The sequence below is a fragment of the Zingiber officinale genome, chromosome 4B (genome assembly GCF_018446385.1).
Source record: "Zingiber officinale cultivar Zhangliang chromosome 4B, Zo_v1.1, whole genome shotgun sequence".
NCBI classification, from domain to species: Eukaryota; Viridiplantae; Streptophyta; class Magnoliopsida; order Zingiberales; family Zingiberaceae; genus Zingiber; species Zingiber officinale.
Window position 1 is genome coordinate 66,844,371 of NC_055993.1, and position 19,616 is coordinate 66,863,986.

A 19,616-nucleotide genomic window follows, 5' to 3' on the forward strand; every position below is an offset into this window, starting at 1 on the left:
GATCCACATCATACTACGCCTTGAGTTAGCTTTGGATAAATCGCCCAAGACTTAGTATGATCGGTAGGTAACTAATTACCAATTACATCTCTATGCAACTCTTGTTTATAGGATCAAGATCCGCATGTATATTAAAACTTGAGTTAGCTTTGGCTACATCGCCCAAGAATTAATATAAATGTGATTTTGACCTATCTACCAACCATTGGAAAATGCCTATAGTTAAACCCGATCCAATTGAGTTTAACTAGTTTTACTCAATCTGATTGAGTTTGTACTCACCCAGGCGTTGATAGGCGGGACCAAGATTGCCCCTCCGCACCCTACCAAGATAATATGCGTTGCTCTGCTTTGGCAGATTCAACAACAACATGTGATCGAGGTAGTGATGGGTATCATGGCATGGTAGGCATTTTGAGTTGACGCGATTAAGATCTAATCTAATCGTTGATGTGTATCATATACGCGATTAAGATCTAATCTAATCATCAAGGCACTAATTAATTACTCTACTCTAGCATGCATCATATACACACACACACAAACAATTAATTAAACTGTGATTAGGTCATGGCCCTACTACGATCTTCTCAAGCCAATGAGAAGATCGGACGGTCAACCTAAGGTCAATAGCTTCTCCAAGCTCCTCCCTTTGACCGCCATGTGTTGCTCGCACCCTCCTCGTAACTCCTCCTCGAGTGGACCTTCCACAGCTCCATTTTTATACATTACAAAGATGAAACTCGAGTTACATTCGAGTCTAAACTATTTTACAACAAGAAATAAAATAGAAAGGCACGACGCGCAGGTCGCGTATCACATATACAACACGCACAATCCACAAAAATGGCGCGCAGACCATATTATGAATTACAAAACATGTAACCAATCCAATTGGGGTTTTTTGGACCATGACCATCACAAATCATACATAATTCTAAATTATGTATTTTATATAAATTTCTGTATTTTATTACTGATTTTACGATTTTAAGAGTCGTAACTTCCCGGCGGTCCCGTTTAGCGATTTTCAGGCGCGATCATAGGACAATGCTCCTTGCGGGGTTAGGGGCAGCATCCCTTCTCGCAAAATGAGTCTCACGAGTGTCCCACGATGATCTTACAGCACCTTTAGCCACTGTCCCAAAATATTTTAGGCAAAACCTTACCGTTACGGAAGGTGTTTCTCGGTAGTCGAAGCCTACAAGTGTTCAAACACTTGTTGCTTCGCTTCTACGAGAAAAATACTCTTAAAAATCATAAAATTAATAAAATCACAGAAACTTACAGAACTATAATTTTTCATAAAAATTAAAATAAAAACAAGTACACGCTTCGCACGTGGCTCTGATACCACTGTTGGAACTTTCGGGCCGCAAAAACCGCTTTTTGCGTTGCGGAAACCCCGAAGTTCCATGCCACCGGATCCGTGAGAAGATTAAAATTTTCATGTACATGTTTTCTAATCCTAGATCTACACTAGATCTACATGGTAGAGAAGTTATACCTTTGATGCGAAGCCCTTCGCTTATCCCGCTCATCCAAAATTTGCCAGATCTCAAGGGTGTCAAGTGAACACCCCTCTATGTGTATCCACACGAGCAAAAAATGGAGAAGAAACCTTAGAGTGTGCTAGCCCTCTTGAAGGTTTCGTCCAAGGTGGAGGAGAGGGAGAGAAGAAGATGAGAGGAGGAAGAAGAAGGAGTGAATGAGCACACAAAACATTCAACACAACATTAAAGTGGCCGACCACTTCAAGAGGGGTTTTTAAACTCCATGGAATACCAAGAGTCACAACTCTTGATCTCCCTCATGAGGTGGCACACACATGTACTATCCTTGATGATGTGGAACATCATCATTGGCCCACTTTATGCCAACTCACAAATGAGGTGGCATTGGTCAAGTCAAACTTGACCTTTCATCTTCCCTTCTTAAGTCAAGTCAAACTTGACCTCTTCTCTCCCATGGTTGATCAAATCTAACCATTTGATTCAAACCAATTTAATTTAATGAATCTATATCCATTGAATTAAATTGACTCAATGAATCCAAATCTAATTAGACTCATTTAACACATGAACCAAATTGAGTCCAACTCGATTAGTTTAATTAAGATTACTCTTAATCCAATTTGATTCATCACATGAACTATCCTCTTGGTTCATCATATGAACCTAATCTCCATCTAATTGCCCTTTGTGTGTGACCCTATAGGTTCTTGTAACGTTAGCAATGCTCTTGAACCCATTTAGAAACATAAGTAATGAGCGGTATCTAGCAACACATTATTACTACAGTCACGCCCCGAGGAAGTCCCTGTCCGAAGAAATTTCGGCAGCACCTCCCTTGTACAGGTGACAATCTGAAACATTTATACAAAGCCCTCAGGGCCACATATACCTCGGCCAACACGACCGGAACAATAACAGTAATAAAAATATAACACAAAGTCATCCACTCAGTTTATATCATCAGCCCACTCGGCTGGAACAAAAATCCAAAACACAGTAGAAAAACGATAGAAAACCAAAATACATGACATGCTTGCCGGCTAGGCTTACACCACACCACAAAACACCACTCCGGAAACAAAACCGAAACACAAGCTAGATACACAAATACCAAAGTATAAATGGACAACAGCGAAGACAGATCTTTTGAGGTGACATGGGGACCAGCAGACAGAATACTCCAAGCGACATCATAACCAACCTGGTACCTGAAAAAGATAGTGTCCACGGGGGTGAGTTCAACAACTCAGCGAATACCAATAAACATGCCTAGTAAGATATATCTAACAGCAATAAACATGGAATACAACTTCCTATTCATATATAGGAAAAATGCAAGACTGAAAGGTAACTGAGGAAGCTGTACTCACCAGGAAATCCTATCCAGAACCAAAAGGTCATCAAACCGAAGTGTCATAAATCCTGTATGCATGTCAAACAGATGCATCCAACCAAATGCAGCAAATAAATACAGCAAGCACAAGCAATAAATGCATCAATGCGTATGATGCCAATGACATGTCCTGGTCACCCCTACTCTCCAGTCAGCCGTCTCACACATGATGGTAAGACCGAGTGGGTAGGGATGTGACAACCGTGCACTCTGACATCACTACTCCTGATGAGTGACCGAGTGGACGGGATGCTATCGGAGTACACCTATCCTCCTACCCCAAATCATAAATGGGGGAGCTCAATGCTCTCATCTCCCGATACACGATGACGGGGAGGGATCTCTGTCCTGCTACAACGTTGCGTCACACTAATCCATGAGTGGACCAACAGAGCCCTTGACAGATCCCCTGCTGCAACACACCCTGCCTGAATATACCACTAACCCATGAGTGGTCGTGTGTGCAGATACATGTAACTAGCAATGTGCTCAACAATAATGGAGCCGACAATCGCACAGCATGCAATCATGCGAATGGTGGATGACACTAAGCATGGCAATATCCTGTATCAATCTATATATATATAAAATGCGTACCCTAGTACCAGTAAGTCAAATCCACAGATCTAGGGTATACAGGTCTTCTATGGTATAACAACCTAGGTCTTTAACATATCCACCTCCATAAAATATGTACCAACAATATACATGAATCAAAGTAAAAGGGTCTAGGTACACAGACCAGATATGATATAAAAATATAGGTACACATGCCAGATAATAAAAATCCAGAATCTAGTCCTAAACTCAGTAAAGCATGGTATGTCACTTACTCTAGGAATTAAGGTACTCATGGCAATAATCTCGAGGAATAAACATGGATACATAACAAGCGACAAAACAGAACATGCTATGGATATCAAACCGTGACATACCAAAGACAAACATGATCATTGCTTGTAGCTATAAAATACTATGCATATCCAATTGAAAATATCATAAAAGATAAGTCAAGAGGTACCCGCCTTAAAATCGGTCAATCATGATAAGCTATCCCGCGTCGCGACGCTCGCCTCGTAACAAAGTCCTGAGATCACATACTGTATTTAGTTAATTACTTATACAGTAAATAACTAAATAGACTCCCTAATCAAATTAGGAAAAACCCTAATCTCAATAATTAACCTAATTTCTTAATCTAATTAGGTTTAACTAAATCCACAATCCTTCACTTCAATCCAATCAACCTATCAACCATATCATCAATCACAAACTCTACCATCCTTTAGAAACTTAATTTAGCAACATACTAATAAAATACCAAGGTACATCACTAGAAAAGCACTGACCTTGAGGTATGACCGAAACTCCAGTAGCTCAGCAACCCTACCAATCACTGCCAAGAAGTTCAATCCATAAATCCAATTATATAGTAAAAGATTTGCTGAAACCTTAATTCAAAATACCAAAGCTCACCTCAACAGAACCTTACCTCAATTCGCAGTCGTGCTTTGTGCCGGAACTCAGGGTTTGCTGTTGGAATACTTCACGGCAGAGCTTTTCCTGCTGCTGGAATCACAAAGTTGCTGCCCAAATTAGGGTTGTTGCTGCCAGCAAAGATTAATTACTGCTGGATTGAAGTAGCTGTAGTATTAGGGTTGTTGTCGGACAACAACGAGGAATGCTCACTGCTTGGAAAGAAAGAGGCGCCGGCGGCCGTGGACCCAGTCTAGGGCAGAAGCGCTGCTGCTTGGCGCTAGGAGAAAGGGAAGCTTCGGCCGGTGCCCAGAGACCAGACCTAGAGTAGAGGGAGACGGCGGTGGTGGCGTCGGCTAGGGAAAAAGTGGCGGCAGCCGGCGCTAGGGCACAAAGGTCGGCCTCGACACGTAGATCAAAAGAGAGGAAGGGCGGTGACGCTGGGATCTCCACGGTGACAGCGGCGCCGGGTCGGTCCTGGTGGCCGGTGATGTCCCGTGCGGTGGCGACGCTTTGCAATGGAAGAGGGGAAAACCGGGGGTCGGCGTCGGCTGTAGAGGCGATCGGCGTCGTCGCTCGGCAAGGAGGAAAAGAAGAAGGAGAGTCGGCTCTGCACGCGCGCGGGGAGGGAAGAAAAGGAACGGTACAGTAACGGGGAGAAAAAGAAATTAAATAAGAAAAAGGAAAATAGAAAAGGAAATAAAACTTTTCCTCGTTAAGATGGGGTAGCCTAAACAGGCTTTTCCGGACCCCATTAACTCGTCTGTACGAGCTCCGAAAAATTTCCAAAAAATTCCAGAAAATTTCCTTATTATTATTCTCTATTTTTCCGGTATTTTACAACTACCCGAGTTACAAGAATGTTGAGATCCAACATCACCTTGTGACTACTAATTGTGACCCTTCACAATATATGATAATGTCCTTCTATCCTTGACATCTAGATTGATCAATTTGAGGCATAGACCGTGTCATCCTCTAATCAATCTAAATCTTGAACTCCAAGTAGACTCACTCTAATCAAATGAGCTCAATATCTCATATTGACTCATTTGGGCATGGACATGCACTTAGTGGTCTCACTATATCAAGAATAAGGATGTCGCTCCAGTCATATAGGAGGGATATATCCCATCTACATCACTCACATCCCTCCGCATAATTTGTTACATACCCAGTAATCACCTTTATAGTCCACCCAGTTACGGGTGATGTTTGATGAAGCCAAAGTACGCAACTCCTTATGTAGGGAACCATGGTGACTTCAGGTCCAAGGACTAATAGTCATACTAATAGCCACATGAGAAAGTATATGACACTCATATAACGATCCATGATACTTTCTCATGGCGAGTCATTCAGTATACATTCTCCAATGCATACCCATGTGTCAACTTGATATCTCTATATCCATGACTTGTGAGATCAAGTCATCGAGTTGACCTACATGCTAGTCTCGTCGCATTAACATTGTCCCTGAATGTTAATACTTGACTATGAATGATTAAGAATAGTGTTCTCTATATCATCTCACTATCGATTCAACCAATCGATTGATATAGATAAGAACCTTCTACTCAAGGACGCTATTATACTTAGTTATTTGGCACCAATACAAGTAAGTATAATAACCATAAAGAAATGCCTTAATATATATATAGGAATATGATACATCTAGTCCATACAACAATCATCATATGATTGGCTCTAGGGCTCTAACTAACAGATTTAAGTGTAGGGGAATGCTTACTGGAAGCATTACCTCAAGAATCACCAAGAAGTGAAGATGTAAGTGTAGGGACTTGTGCTATGGAGCCAAACGCCCAAGAATCACTACATGAAGGTGTACATCCACCTGAACCATCACCAGAACCAGAGCTTGAGCCATATCTTGATGACAAAGTGAGTATTTCTTGTAATTTATCAGAAAATTCAATAGAAGTATCATTTATTGATTTTATTAGTTGTGATTCAATTCTTGACATATCTTCTATCAAAATTAATATTCTCCTATCTTCTTTTTACCCCCACATGCGTATGGGAGATGTTTTCCTTTATTGATGTTGTAGGAGAATGCAAGCTCCCGGAGTGGATGCTTGAACTGAACTGCCTCCGTCCTCCAGAAAAAGTTTTCAATGGAAAAATGATCAATAAAAAGAAGTTGACTACAACCAAAGATACTCCACTACCAGCATGGATTCTTCTTCTCAACCTACTTCAACCACCGGGAAATGAAAGGGGAGTTAGTTCCAATTTCACTTGCTTTCGCAATTTTAATTCATGTTTTGTTAATAAATTCTTTTTGTGCAACTTTCTTTAGTTTCATACTTTGCATTTGCATTTTACTTCCACACTTTGCTTTCATATTTTGCATTTTATTTAGTACCTAGCATTTCAATTTGAATAAATTCTCCATGGGAATTTCTTAAGTAATGCTTTTAAGATGGTAAAAGCTTCTTAAATTTGATCATCAATTTTATGTCATGGACATGATTGAATGCTCTACTTACATGATATTGGTTAAAATGGAGGTGGATTCTAATTTGATCAATTGAGCTTGATTGCATATAAAAATACCTAGAGAGGACCACTTTAAGCCTAAACACTATTTTATCTTTGTGTGGCATGTACTCATAGCAATTGAACTCTAGAACTTGCTTTGCTTCTTTTCAAAGTCACAATAGCATATGTGTGCATGGAAATGAAGGATTATTTTCATTCTTGATCCCTCATAAATTCCAATTTCCTTTCTTCATAATTTTCTTAAAATACTTTTTCTCTTGCACTTTAACCTTTGCTTACTTTTGCTTGGTCCATTTCATTGAGGGTTTTGGTTTACTATCTTGATGAGTTAGATTGTTTGATGATGGACAAAGTTTTAAGTGTGGGGGAAAATTAGTCTATGCTCAAGAATTTAGAAGAAGAAGACAGTGATGGTTGATTGGGTTGTGAAGTGATACTTAATTTAAGAAATGAAATTTAAGATCTGAAAGGAAATAAATGAAAATAAAAGAAGATGATTGCTGGAATGATAGAAATGAATATAGTGCAGAAATTCAAGCAGTGTAGATTTTGCAGGAAAATGTGGCAATTTTGTGCCAAATTGGGAAATGGATTGTAGCATGTAGAGTTGCTGGAACATGTAAACTTCTCAGTTATGCATTGTAAAGGGTCTTAAGAGACAAGATGAAGAAGTATTGAAATATCTTGTGGCTAAACAGTGGCAATTGGTACAAAGACCAGAATGTGCAAAAATGGAATCAGCATGGGCTATGCAGAGTGAAATCAAGGCTATTGGTTCATTAAAAATTTTGAAACTCACCTGCTAACCCAGAATTAACAAAGGATTGTCTTGCTTCAACAGAGCTACGAGATTTTTAGATAAGAACTCTGATACTAGACAAGGAAACTAGGCTGAAAACTGAAAATGGATCAAATCTGCAGCTTAAGTTTTGAACTCTTATTGCAGCAGGAGAAAGCTCAAATTCAAGCTGAATTTTCGTGCCATTGTAGGAAAATGTGGTTTAGTCTTGCTGAAGATCAAATGAAAGAGGGAAACAAAATTTTATAGGGGCTGGACAGAAATAAAAAATGAGAACTGAAATGGCTCTTTAGTGCAGTAATTAAGGTAGGAATGGAAGATTCTGTTCTTTAGTTTTGTTGGTTCAGAAGTTGGATGTATTAAACCAAAGGAGCAAGAGTTTGAATCTTAGAATTCAATCTTACAGCAATTCAATCCTAATGGTTTTTATGAATGAGCCTAATTTTCTAGGATTTAAGCTAGAAATTGCTAAGATTCCAAATTCTGAATTCTGCTAGAAGAAGCTGTAAATTGATGTATCAACCTAAATTCATTCAAATTTTAACTAGGAACATGAAGCTGCAGTAATGAGGAGAAGTAAATATGCTTGAGCAGAAGTTGAGAAGTTAATATCTATAATTTTATAGAAGAAAGTGTTGATGATTGAATTGCTATTGCTGTTAAGGAAATTTGATACAAAACATAAATACAAAACTGAAACTGGAAACCAATTCTACAATTTGGGTTTTGCAATTTGTAATCATAGCAGGGTTAATTTAAAATTTGATTGGAATTTCTGGATTTCTGAATGGACTGATTGAGTAGAGCAAGACTTAAAAGTTGTGAGGAGTTGTTGAAAATTTAAAAATGTGGAATTTTGTACAATCTGCAAATACGTAATGTGGAACTAAGTGTCATTTCCTGGAACTAGAAGCTGAATCTGTTTCTCAACTTGAAACTGGATACTGCAACAACTGGAATTATAGCAGTTAGATTTCAATGCACATAATCAAGATTGAGTGGAAAATTTGTATGATCATCTTAGGCTTTGACACTTCTACAATTTCCTTGAAGCTGAATTCAGTTATTTCCCTTGCTGTTTCTGAAGATTGCAGAATTCAAAATGTAATGGCATATCTAGAATTTTGAAATTGGATGTGGAATGCTGGATATGGAATCAGAGCCTAGCATTGTGCCAACTTTTAATGTTGGTTATGAACAGCAACAATTCGAAGTCCGACTCATAACTCTCTATTAACCATGCTGAGATTACTTTGAATTCCAGTTGAGTTGTTACCTTGGAGGACTGCAGATTTCTGATAAAAGAGAAAATCAGAATACTTGAAGTTCTTGAATCTGAGTTAGCTGTGATGCATATTTGAAGAGCATGCTTTCAGAATAAGGTTGTTAGAAGATCAGAGGTTTGACAAAAGAAGCAACAAAATGTTACTTATTGCATCAGGTGCAAAAATCAATCAATGAAATGTGGAAAAATGTGTATCAACAGAAAGTGTTGTGTGCCAATTGCAATCTGTGGTGTGCTTAATTCTTTGTGCAACTTTCTGAACATGACATAACTAAAGTAAACTTATTATCTTTTCATTGGCAGATGACTTCCAGAATTACCAAAATTTGAATTCTCCATGATACAAGTTGCAACTACCTTAACTTTCAGTTCTGAAACTTAATTCAAGAATGAACTTCAAGTTATTTCAATACTTGAATTCATTTGAATTGAATTCTTGAGGCCAAAACTTGGAATCTGAATTTCAGAGAAGCTGTTTCTTGAAGTTGAGTTACTGAACTTGGGATGTTATTGCTGATAAAGCCTTGGAACTATTGGAACTATCTGATGTTTGCAAAAGAAACTGCAATGTGGGAAACAAAGAAAAATAAAAAAAATTTGTTCAGAGCCAAATTGGAAACTTGTTTTCAGACTTTTGGAGAAGCAAATACCATAATCTGTTCAACTCAAAATTACATAAACTCGTATATGCAGATTTTCTTCATAAATCAACATTGCCTATAGTACCAATTTCTCTCTTCGCTGAACAGATTAATTCGGTATCTTTTAAGCCAGCAGATCAGAATTTGATTCTCTGATTTAAGCAGCTTAAATTCTTGTAGCTAGAGTTGACGTTGTAAATTGGTGAAGTTGCTAGACACTTTAACTATCCTTATCACTTACATTTCGTATGCTGAAAGAAATTAAAGAGGAATTTCTGAGTTGCTGCATGTGTGCCAAACATTCAAGCCATTTCTAACCAGAAACAGTTTGAATCTTTTCTCATATCAAGTTTGTGTTAAATGGTGCCTTATTTCAAACTAAATTCTTTGTGATTTTTGCTGAAGTGACTTTGAAACTTTAATTCTGTCTTTAGCTGCAGATTTTAAAAACCAGCCTTAGATTCTGTAATTGTGGAAATTTCAAAATATGAGTTCTATTTTATACCAGTGCAACATGTATGCATTTTCAAGCTGTTTAGGAGAGCTGGAAATTTTGTTATAAGCAGATGAAATGTGGCAAGATCTGCAAAAACTAGAACTTACAAGAAGCTACAGAAATGGAAATGGTCTGTAATTCTAATCAGTTTATATGCAAAAGCTTACTGAAGTTCTTGATTAGCAACTGATTTCTGGAACTTATCTTGGAAACTAAAAACAAGGACTTGATTTTAGTGAAACATTGAGCAAAGATTATTGAGTTGTCTTAACAGATGCTGCTGTAGGTGATCAATGAAGCTAATATTTATGAGTATAGAAGAAGAGAAGTTAACAGCAGGGAATGTTCAGATTGACAAAGAAATAGAGAAAGTAATAAAATCTGCAGAATGAATATAAAACAGTGATTAAAGTGTGTCAAGAATTGGAAAGCATGATGTTTTGTATTGCCCGAGACGGTCAATATTTTAAGTGTGGGTGGTGTCCGCCTTTTTGCATGTCACGAGGCGCTCCAAATTAATAAAGATTGAAACTCACATAAACTAAATGAAACACGTGTAGTAAGGAGTCCCAAGTCATATTTTTCCAAGGTTAACTAGTGAATGTGTGTTAATTCTAGAATTAATTCACAAATAGACTTCTTACATCATCAAGTTAACAACAATTAAGCATCATTGAATCAAATGAGTTAATTAAACTACCTTCCATTCAAGTTCATAGAAATAAAACTTTCAAGCATTCTACATTCACATTCTCAGTAGCTTAAACTCACACTTAAGTTCTCATTGCAATTACAAGAACCGAAAATAACATTCTATTCTCTAACACAATCAATTTCAACATTCAACTCATTAACCAAGACTTAAATTCAAAGTTTCAATCAAGAATATTAATAGAGGTAGACAATGAAAATGTTAAGTGACTCATTCTACATTCAAACTTAAGCACAGTACCACAACTCCAATGTATAGAATGAAAGTTACTTAGCTAAATACCAATCTAAACAACTAGTGTTAATCAGAATTCCCAATTCAAAACAAACACTAGATTGCAAACTAGTTAGTTAGCTACAATTAGTTACATACATAAAATTCAGATTACAAACTAAGTAGCTTAGTGTGGTTGATATTGCAGAAATCTAAATCAAAACAGAATTGGCATTGCAAAAGGGATTCAAACAAATAGAAATAGCAAAGAAATAAATCAGATCTGAGGATCTGAGCTAGTTTGAGAACAAACCAAGAGAAAACATAAAGAATAATAAACCCTAAACATTCCACAAACTAGAACCGAAGCTAAAACCTCAACAATCTGTTGGAAACAGAGTAACCTCTGGGAAACGCCCTTCGGGTGACCACCGACAACAAACCAAGCTTCCGACTAATGCCACCTTCCTATCACAGCCTCTGGAAAACATCCTTCGGGCTCACAGATCAGTTGGCACTCACATACCACGAAGAACAGCAGCTCAACTCTGAAATTTGCTTCATCTGATCAACTGATCAGATTGGTTCGAATGCAGCAGACGAAGTGAAGATGGAATGAATTTCGGAGCTACTGGGAAACACCCTCGTCCTCCGATGGCTAATGAACATCGCAGAGCATGGGAAACACCCTCTGCCTGGATCGCGGACGGGAATCAAAATCGAACTCGCGGACTGGGAAACACCCTCGCCCGCAATCTGTTCACCGGGAGATGAACGCCGGTAGTTGGATGATCGCCAGCGATGAAGAAGGATTGCTCACAGATCTGAATGAGGGAATGGGAGGCTGCGGCGTCGCGGAAGAAGAATAGTGCAAATTGCGAACACGCCGAGATCAGTGTTCCTGTAGCTTCTCACGGGATTTAAACCCCTTCTCATCTGATCGGACGATCCAAAACAATCCGGGCCTTGATCAACGGCTGGATGAGGTCAGATCTAGATCAAAACTTCTGGATATTCATCAATGGACGAGATCTACTCCTCATTAGGTCAGATGGACCAGATGCTTGACGGATGGCTCAGATCTCTCCAATCTTTAATGGATGGTTCATAACGCTCCAAGGTTTGATCGCCTCATTAAGCCCTTGATTTGAGTCCAAATGTGGTCTGATTTGATCGGGTTCATGACCCTTTTGATACCTACAAAATAATAATCAAAGATTAGCATCAAATACCATGATAATTGGCTAAATTGCAATTAAGTCCAAATTCAAATGTAATTATGAAATATGATGTAAATGTGAGATTAAGCTATAAAAAGACCATTAAAAATGTGCATTATGAATCAAGATAATATAGCCAAAATCATGGTTATCAGTGGGGGAGGGAGTTCTTTTTCATAAATTGAGGTGAGATTGATTTAGCTTCTAAATGCTAAAATTGAAGTGCAAAAACAGTGTAGAAGAGAAGAGAAAATGGCAAATCAAGAATGTATCAAAGGTGAAGATAGAGTATCAAGATTTTTTGTTAGCCATCAAATTGAAGGAGAGGTTAGTTTGATATTTTGAATTGGTAATGGCAAATGGTATTCCTCTCTTTACACATCAAAATGGTCAACTCATCAAGTATATTCCTCCAATACTTTCATCTTCTCATATTTTTCATTGAATACTTTTCTTTAGCCTATTTCATTCACTTTCATTGTTCTTTTTGATTCCATTTCAATTCTTGTTGATAAAATCTTTTTGATTCATGTATGCTATGTTCTATGGTGGTGGAGAAGTAAAAAATAAGCAAGCTTATGGTAGTGAAATGTTGTGAGTTGCATTGAGTGAGCTCCACTTATACACATGTTTGAGTGTGAGAGCTAGAATAGGTGAATACCTTGTGAGATTGCAACTTGCTTAATTTTTCAATTGGATTGAAACTACCATACCTACTGATTATTGTTTGGATTGTATTCATGATTGGTTGTGATCTTTAGATGGTCTTAGTTAAATTCTTTTACTATCTTCTAGGTATTGCTAGGGAAATTGTGTGGAGATTATTTTTAGTTTTCTTGACTTGAACGGGACGTCCAAGATTAAGTGTGGGGGATTTGATAACCATGATTTTTCTATATTATCTTGATTCATAATGCATGTTTTTAATGATATTTTCATAGCTTAAAGTCATATTTACTCTACATTTCATAATTTCATTCTATCTTGGACTTAATTACAAATTAGCCTATTATCATGGTATTTGATGCTAATATTTGTTTATTATTTTGTAGGCATCAAAAGGGTCATGGACCCGATCAGATCAGGCCATATTTGGGCTCAAATCAAGGGCTAATCAAGTCGATCAAGACTTGGAGTGTTTTGGACCATCCATTGAAGATCAGAGAGATCTGAGCCATCCGTCTAGGATCTGGTCCATCCAAGCGACAAGGAAGCACATCACAACCATAGATGGAGATCCAAGGGTTTTGATTCAGATCTGAGTTCATCCAACCGTTGATCAAGCCCAGAAACAATCTGGACCATCCGATCAGATCTTAGGAGAGGTTTAAATCCTGCGAGAAGCTACAGTGTTGTTTGGGCTCGGTCGCAATTTTCTTCTACAGTGTATTCATCTTCTTCACGCGATCCGAAGCTCCCGTTCTCCACTTCAGATCCAGATGTTAGCATTCTTCACCGTCGAGATTCCTGAGCTCCGGCGTTCATCGTCCGAGGGTACAGAGAGCGGCATAGGCGTTCCCAGTCCACAAGTTGATTTCTGATTCACATTCGGATCACAAGCGAGAGGCGTTCCCAGATCTGTGATCTTCATCAGTATCTGAGCTCAAGGGTGTTCCTAGAAGCTTCCGATCGCATTTCCGATTGCCACTCCACCAGCATCTCCAACCGATCTGATCAATCGGTTGAGTGAAGTAACTTCCAGATTCAACCTCTGTTTCTTCGTGCGTTATGGATTCCACTCGGGTGTGAGCTAGAAGGGCGTTCTCTGAGGCTATGAACATTCGGTTGGATTAGTTGGAAGCTCAAGATTCAAAGTCATTTGCCGAAGGGCGTTCTCAACGGCAATTATGTAGTGACAGCAGGGAGAAGAAGGTTTGCGGCAAGGATCTGTTGTGTGTGGAATGTTTAGGGTTTTAGTCTTCTTTATTCTTTCTCTTGGTTTGTTCTCAAACTAGCTCAGATCCTCAGATCTGATTTATTTCTTTGCTATTTCAATTTGTTTGAATCTCTTTTGCAATGCCAATTCTGCTTTCTTGCTTGCAATTCTAACTTTGTTGAATTTATGCAATCCAATCCAACATTCAGCTTCTTTAGATGTTTACAATTTTGTTTCGATTACTAAGCTTAGCTAACTTCTGCCATCATATCCTTGATTTAAATTGTTAGATTAGTTTGTAATTCTGTTCTATTTTGAATCAGAAGTTAGGATTGACACAAGTTTGTTTAGTTAGGTTTTGGTTATTTACTAGCTTATCTTTGTTCTCTGAATTGGACTTGAGGTTACTGAGATCTTGTTTAAGTGTTGAATACTTGCCTTAAGTTTTTTATTGTTACTTCTATTCAATATTAATTTGTTTGAGCTTGATTGTTGGAGTTGGTTATGGATATGAAATGGATGCTGTTCGAGTTGTATGAGTTTGTTTGGTAATTGAATTTAATTGTTACTTGATTGAGAATGGAAGATACAGTAGTTGAATAATTTGATTCAATGTTGCATAAGAAACAGAATTTAGTTGATATTCACTTGAAGGAAATTCAATTTAAATCAATTCTATAACGCACATGCATCTACTAGTTATCCTTGGAAAAATATGACTTGGGACTCCTTACTACACGTGTTATTTTAGTTAATGTGAGTTTCCAATCTTTATCAATTTGGGGTGCCTCGTGACATGCAAAAAGGTTGACATTTAATGCACTATTTTCTTCTACCCACCAAGTGGTTGTACTCATACCTTTTGCTTTTCCCTTGACTTTTATGTTAGCAGATAGAAGAGGTGTTGTGTTGCCACTACAAGAAAAAAGCTAATAGACAACGCTTTTAAAGCGTTGTCTTTGTGTCTGAAAAAGCGTTGTTAAAGGCACTGTTGTTAAAAGTCTGCTCAACGACAACGCTTTTAAAGCGTTGTCGTTTATAGCAAAGACAACGCTTTTTGCAACGCTTTAAAAGCGTTGTCGGTTTTTGCAAAGACAACACATAAAAAACGTTGTCTTTTTTAAAGACAACGCATAAAAAGTGTTGTCTTTTTAAAGACAACATAGAAAAAACGTTGTCTTTTTTTAGCAAAGACATCACTTTCACAATGTATAAAAAAGCGTTGTCTTTCTTAGCAAAGGACAAGAGGTTTTAAACTATTATCTTTTAATACCAAAGACAAATAATAAATAAATGAAAACGAATCTACTTCAATCAACAACATATTATTAAATAAACAACCAAGATAAATGTACAAATTATCATTCTTACACTTCTATAATAAACATAATTACTTGCATACAAAGAAATTTTAATTAGAAGGCACTCAAAACTACTTCTATCGACTACATCTTATTGCATGAACTTAAAGGATCTTGATAAATGCTACTTATCCTCTTGACTTAAATGTTCTTTAATCATTGAGTTTAACCATCTTCTCGCTTAAAGCTTTCTTGATAGTTCTTCGTTGAAGTACTTCTCAGTCACACCCCTGAGGTTCGGATGCAGTGCCACATAACATATAGTTGTTGCTTTTGATGTCATCTTTGGTCAGGTAAAGCGGCCTGAAATTTTACAAGTACATATAGTTGTTGCTTTTGATGTCATCTTTGGTCAGGTAAAGCGACCTGAAATTTTACAAGTAACAGAACATTTTTTTCATTTGTAGATGTTAGCAACATATGTGGGCAAATGCAAGAAAAAAATAACATACTTTTGATTACTTTCTTCTTCAGTGAACACACTCATACTTTCTTGCATTTTGCTTTAAAACTAGAACATTTCTGCACACTATGCATATTATAGCATGTTAGGCATCAGTAGATAGAAGCTACATTTAGTATTGGAACCAAACCTGATGCACTCATCCAACTGGCATTCTTACGAGACTAGGTTTTCAACTTCTGTTTAAAGGGATGAAAATATTAAGCAAACTTTGATGATCTTGTATATCAACAAAAAATTTAACAGCAACTTACTCAAAACATGAAGATTTAAAATGGGTTTATTTGATTTTGCCAAGAAAGCAATGATGAGTCATACCTGCAGCATTGGCATAAATCCTATCCCTTCAAGCACATTAGTGATGCCATAAATCTGCCTCTTTTGCACCTACATGTAAAATTCTAATTATGTATAAAAGAAGAAGAATTATGCAAACAACATATACTTCACCTCAAGTGTTTCTGCAGCTTTATTCAAGTCAAGAGTGTCATCTTGTGCATGTTTAAGTAGATTGATAAATCGTTTGGTAAAGAGCCCTGATGGTGAAGTTAGATGATGATGAAAAAGAATTCCCAGTGATAAAGAAAACTTGACTTTTTTTTATGAAAGTGAGATAAATCAATCACCTAAAGAGCTATCATATCGGCAACTACCAACAAGAGAATCAAGAATCATATATATGTTGGATGGTGACCAAAATATGATATCATCATGACTATAGCACTAATTTTTGCATGATTAGCGAGATTATTTTCATGATTAGTGGTAAATGGAAAATTAGATACAGAATACTAATTCAAGATTCTCTATCATTTTCATTGACCATTTTATAAGACATGGAGATTGCTACTCAAACATTGCAGCAAAATGTTAAGCTAACTCATGCGAAATAGTACCCCTGGAGTTAATTTGTTCCAGTTTACTACATGGAAGTAAACTAAAGAATTCCAAAAGTCTACTTTGAAAAATTCATCTATAAATAAGTATTTTTTTAATTGAATTTAAAAAAAATATGATATCAATAGGACTTATGGACTAGTTCAGCAGGGGATTAGGATTTAGGTCCAATTGAAAAACTTGATGGGGTATGGCTGAGTCACTTGACAATGACTAGATTTATTACGCTTTGCCACCTAACTAACAAAACTCTTTATATTGAATTTAAACTACTCATAAATAAAATAATTAATGGTCAATCAATGATCCAATTAATATTGATTTATTGAGTTAGTAGTCATCAGATTGGTGGTCATACCTGGCATTGAGAAAATCACTGCTGAACAACATGTTGCATCTTAAGAAACAAATTGCAAATTTGCAAGCAAGAAAGCAGTCAACCAAAAGCTGTCACAAACAAAATAAAGTTTCTGTCATCTTGAGAATGTGTCATATTAGATTACTACAAAGTCCATCTTAATTTGATAAACGATGAGTTGTATAAAATTTCAAGTCCAATGAATGTATCAACAACTATAGCATTATTGAGCTGCATAAATTTGCCTAACAGCCTAATAAAATAATGCAACTTCCATAAACATCTCTTGGCTCTTGTTAATCCCATGGTCTAACCAGATTTTCATATATAATCATACCCTTACAGGAATGATTCCTCTGCATCCACATCACTATTGAACACTCTTATATGGAGGATAAAAGAGGAGATGTGAATTTATGGATACTGAATGCTTTAGTAGGTGTAATTGCTAAAGCAATTGTGGTTCATGAACTCATTTCATAATATCAAATAATTCATGCTGCATGCCACCATCATAATCAGAAAATTAAAAAAATAAGTTTTTACTAAATTTACAGTTGTGGGCAACAAAAGTACTTAGCTTCATCTTACTGCTCTTGGACACCTTGGATCTGCTATATCCAGCTTTTGTAGATCCTTGGATCTGCTATATTTTTTGACTCATTTTTATGTCCAGCTTTCATATACTGTCATTGTAGATCCATGTTTGATGATTAATATTTTGATGCTCTCAATTCAACTACATTAAGAAAGCCCATGAGTCAATTTAGAGTGCAAGTCTGCAAACACATATAAGACAAATATTTAGCATGCAAAACGAGTAATAGATACTTCTACATTTCATCAAGACCCAATAAGCACTCAATAAGAGCAGGTTAAGGAATCAAAGAAATTTCCTATTGGCCTTGTTTCAACCCTAGACAATTTATCATAATTTTGTAAAATATCTAGAGACGCATTTACTTCACCATTCATTGGTGAATTGAGGGAAACATTGATATTTCCTGTAGTTTTCCTTAGCAGCGTCAACCTTTACAAACTCAACCAAATTATGACTTTAGTTCTATTAAAAGTAAGACAGGAAAAAAAATTGTGTATCAAAGATACTACGTAGCACATTCAAAATTGGGAATACCATGGATCCTAAAGTTAGAATGAAAGCTGCCATAGAAATCTGTACATCGCTAGCAGCAAGCAGCAACACTCGCGAGCGGCAGGCAACAGCGCACACGAGGCTACAAGCGGCAGGCAGCAACACTCGCGATCCCGTGAACTGCAAAGCTCGCGAGGACGCGAGCTTTCGAGGCTGCGATGGCACCGCTGGCGAGAAAATTTCAGACAATTGGAAAATGAGATTAGGGTTCTCTCGGTGGTGGCACCAATGAGAATAATGGAACCATCTTCGATGGCAGGGAGGAAGGAGTCTTACTGGAACTTGGAGAACCGATGGATCTCATCGACAAAGAGTACAGTGCGACTGCCATGGGATCAGGCACGGCCGGCGCCGTCGATAGCCTCACGAAGCTCTCATACGCCAGAGGAAATGACAGAGAGGGTGACGAAGAAGGCGTATAGAGAGGCGAGGAGAGTTGAGGAGAGGGCCGAGCGATAGTGATCTTCCCAGATCCGTGCGAACCCTAGAGGAGATCCCGTCACAAAGTTGGACGAAGAGGGGAGTTTCGGGTGATAGGGGTTCGGGAGATAAGTGGGTGTCGAATTAAATCTAAAGTTTTTCTACCCTTTACTTGATCCAACGGTTCATATTAATCTAGATTTAGATGAGGGCTTGACAATAGACAACGCTTTTTAAAAATCGTTGTCATAGACACTAAAAAAATGCTTATAGACAACACTTTTTAAGAAGCGTTGTCTTTGATCCATAAAAATCACTAATAGACAACGGTTTTTAAAAACGTTGTTTATTAATAAGAAAATAATGAAATAGACAACGCTTTTCACTAAAAGCGTTGTTAAAAAAAAAAGACAACGCTTTTTAAAAAAAACGTTGTCTTTTAAGTATTGTAGAATCCCAATTTTCTTGTAGTGTGCTCAGAGGTCCTGGCTGCTAGTCCCGCTCGAGTTGGATTTATGTTAAGTTGTTTCTTTTTATGGTTTCTATTGCTTATAGTTATAGTTCTTTCTGTTCTAGATTTTTTTTGAGGGTTTCACATGTACATGCATATATACACGCATTGTCATTTGTGACTTAGTGTTGTTATATTACATCGGTATTTCTTTTATGTTGGCTTGAATTGGTGTGATATCGATTATTTCACATATTGTCACTAGGGGGTATCGTCTGATTTGGTAGACAAGTATACCCTCGGGGCGTGATAGTTTAGTTCAGTTTTATTATTATTATTATTTTGCTACTAATCAAATCCAAAGG

At 37.3% G+C, this 19,616-nt stretch overlaps 2 long non-coding RNA genes across 3 annotated transcripts; both read right to left on the minus strand.

The window, feature by feature from the left end:
* Nucleotides 1-15,552: 15,552 nt before the first annotated feature.
* Nucleotides 15,553-16,429, minus strand: LOC121977589. Its single transcript, XR_006110950.1, has 4 exons — nt 16,291-16,429; nt 16,103-16,151; nt 15,962-16,038; nt 15,553-15,812 (listed from the first exon to the last, which is right to left on the minus strand). It is a non-coding gene; the product is annotated as an uncharacterized LOC121977589 (long non-coding RNA).
* A 1,467-nt stretch (nt 16,430-17,896) lies between these two features.
* Nucleotides 17,897-18,559, minus strand: LOC121977590. Of its 2 annotated transcripts, none has more exons than XR_006110953.1 (2): nt 18,363-18,559; nt 17,897-17,966 (listed from the first exon to the last, which is right to left on the minus strand). It is a non-coding gene; the product is annotated as an uncharacterized LOC121977590 (long non-coding RNA). The 2 variants fall into 2 exon arrangements; XR_006110952.1 differs by having other exon boundaries at nt 17,897-18,006.
* Nucleotides 18,560-19,616: the final 1,057 nt, after the last annotated feature.